Source organism: Oryzias latipes, chromosome 5 (genome assembly GCF_053564925.1).
Source record: "Oryzias latipes strain Hd-rR chromosome 5, Olatipes_Hd-rR_3.1".
Lineage (NCBI taxonomy): Eukaryota > Metazoa > Chordata > Actinopteri > Beloniformes > Adrianichthyidae > Oryzias > Oryzias latipes.
In genome coordinates this window covers 29,090,638-29,094,183 of record NC_136241.1, presented here as the reverse complement: position 1 = coordinate 29,094,183, position 3,546 = coordinate 29,090,638, and positions in this window count along the sequence as shown.

The following is a 3,546-nucleotide window of genomic DNA, read 5'->3' as shown; positions in this document are numbered from 1 at the left end:
ACCACAACAATCCGGCCATTTAGATCGGTTACTTTTTAAAGTAGATTTTGGCTCCGCGTGCGTTCAAACAGTGTGGACACAGCGAAAAAGAAACCTTAAATAATTAAGAAATGAAATCGTTTACTTGTTTTATATTTGACCAGCTTACTAGGTTAAAAAAAATGTTTTTTTTACGACACAATTAAGCCCCCCCCCCCCCCCCCCCCCGTTGACAACCGATTAATTTTGGCATTAAGAAAACTGACATGTTGTTATCATCACATCCACTAGGTGGCGACAACTCAGGGGCGAGTCCTCTGATTCATTGTTGTCATGCAATATATTTTTATCACAACAAAATATTGAAACAAACACAGAGAGAAACTCTTAAGTCAATTAGACAGTGAAAAAATGATCACAGTATTTAATTAAGCAAATGTGATTTAAGTGACATTCTTGTTTTGTTTTCTGTCTTTTAATCTATGCATTTCATCATTTCTGTAATGAGTTTGATAAACATGTGTAAATTCTTTATTGCTTTGACTACAATGCTTGAAATAAATCAATAAATAAAAAAAATAAAGACATGAATTTAGACTTTCTAAGAGTATAAACAACCAAACAACACTTTGTTTCATTTTTCCTAAACACAATGTGTGGAACTGATATTATGTTCTACAAACATCAGAAATTATGAAGACATTTTTTTGTTTGTTTTTGTTTTCTAAATCTCCCTCTAGGGAACAGAAAAACCTTTTTTCTGTGTATTTTTTTTATTTTATTTTTTTTATTTTTTATTCAAGTTTTCAATTTTTAGCTGCAACGCCGCACCGTCAACTCTGGTTTTAATCTTTTATGTTTAGAAATGCTAAACTAAAGGGAAAAATCTTGAGCAATGCTAAACTTTGGCACTTATCTGTAACAGATTATCTTCTTATTTGATATAATCCAAATCCGACAAATGTTAACTTCTAACATAAACTTTATTCAAATTATATTTTGTAAGAAGTGAAAAATCTGTAGTTTCTGTAAGATTGTGCAGCATCACTCATTTGCAAGATAGGTTATGATGAATGTTTGCAAATTTTGAGAAACATCCTATGTTTAAATATCCTCAAAGGTTCAAAAGAATATTTGTTAAACTATACATCTTTTTTAAGTCAAATTTTTTTTTTCCAAAAGGTCCCAAAAGAAAATTTTCTCCACATGAGAAGGAACTTAAGGAAGGAACTTAAGTTTAAGGAACTTAAGTTTAATACTTAACTTATTGATATTGTTGGAGAAATGTTTTTCATTTGGAAAGAGGTCAGAAAGCTGCTGATCTTTTTTTCTTTTTTCAAAAAATGTCTTTTGATCATTTTAATGAAACACATGAAAATGAAACAATTATTTAGTTGCAACAAATCAAACTTAGGCAAAGGCACATTAGAAAACAACTAACAAGAATAATGGAGAATAAAAGGGATTATAGAGCAGGTATTTGATGTCATGTTGCACCAGTGGGTGCATATTGTTCTTGCTTGTCTGGGTCATCGGCGTACAGTTGATGGTTCTAAAAAAACAGAGATCAATGCTACTTATTATGTGAGAACACATGAATAGGTAAATTAGGATTTGGATTAAAAATACAGTAAGATTTTTTTTTTAAATAGAAAAAAACTGTAAAACCATTCAGTACTGTTTGTGTGTCTAATGTGTGTATGTGTTGGGAGGGTGAGAGCCCTCCTGGGTATAACGCTGTTGCTGGAGCCCTGCGTTGAAGAGATAAGGCCTCCGCCTTTGCAGAAGCCTGTTTCTTGGGAACTGAAGGCTGTCTTCAGAGTCCTCTGTGACACGCAGAGCCGTCCATCATCAGGACTCATCAGGGAGCCTCCAGACTGTCTCTCAAAGCCAGTCGGGTCAGCTCAGAGGATCCTAACATAAGCCTTTTGCGTATGTCTTGCTTGTACGCTTTGGCTGGTGCTATGGGGCCCAAAGACCCTCACGCTGTCCATTTTTCTGTAGCACAGAGTGGCGGGCCTGCAATTCCTGGCCTCCGCCTTTCATCTTGATAAACACTTATCAGAGCATTGCAGGCACTCACACAGCTTCAGGAGCCACGTCCCTGCCCAGCTGTCCAAAGTGCCACTCTGACTCCTCTCAATCCCCTCACAGGCTGCACTCAGCCTCCCCGGATGATCGGATTGCTATTTGGACAAAACTTTTTCTGAAAGACGACAAAAGAGAGGGCAGAGCATTTTCCAAAGTGTTGAAAATGATCTCCTCACCTCACTTACAAGGTTTAGGATTACTACCAACCCTAACCGTAACCGCTTACTCCTATGATCCAAGACACATGGGATGGATGAGCGGGTCAGCGGCTAATTAAAGAAATTGTCTTCATGACTTCCTTCTCATCTTCTTAAAAAAACATCACGTGTCATCACCAGCTTACATCCACAAAACAAACATGAAACCTCTAAAATAGGAGTAAAAATACTTAATAGTTTCCCCACATAAGAGAAAAAAAAAGATCTCAGGATTCACTAGAAAGAGAAAATTTCACTCCAACTCACTGCTTTGTGATAAAGTTTAGTGGAGGTGACACTGATGATCTTCAACCGCTCCTAAAAATGTAATGCAAAAACAAGTGTTACTTTATAGGAAAAGTGGGTTTAATTGCACACATCTGCCAAGTTTCCGTGGTTTGTCCCCTTGATTTGCATCTGACCTAACTGATGCAGGTTATCTGCAATTTGCTGTCACCTGAAAGTTTTCTTTTAACTGTTGTGGGTTTTTTAAAGTGAACATTGTTGCTTTAAAAAAAAACAGGCTCAAATTTCTCCTAACTGCTTTCCCCCACCTGATTTCCCTGAAAACTGTACATGAACAAAGAGTGAGGAAATTTGGAGAGCTGCTTTGACTATCAAATGATTGGGGACAGAGTCGGGCTTGTGCACTGCTGGGCCATGTCCAGACCATATCTTGCCCATATGATTGCAACTCCTCTCGCGATTTGCATTACTGTGTTCCACTGTAAGCTTTGGTGGACCACAAAGAAATGGGGCCTTTGCATTTTATATTTGCTTTGTTCAAATGTCTGTCAAACTCTTTTCCATGTGGGCTTGTTCTTATCAGGAAGCATATGCACATTTCATCAACAGACAAAAATATTCCCTTCCATCATACGTGCCAACTTGGTCACCTGGGACGTCTGTGTGATGTCCTAATTAATGCATGAAACCATTAAGAAATGCATCACGAATTTTTAAATGACCTGTAAAGGTTTGATAACAGCCGCGGTTTGGTTCTGATCTGCTTTTGAGGGGATTTTAAATCATCGGGGAGACATAAATGTTATCATTCTCCACATGCAGCTATAAAGGAAGACCAGAGGAACTAAGATTTTACGATGACCTGTGCACGCCTTCACAGACATTTGATAAGACAGCCGTCACTCGCACTCAGACGATAAAATGTGATTTGCTTTTTTATTCGTGTTTGTAGATGTGAAGACATCTGCCATAGCGTAAGCTCTTTCTAAGTGGGCCGGAGAGGTGTGTCTTTTCAAAAAGTAGTCTCCAACCC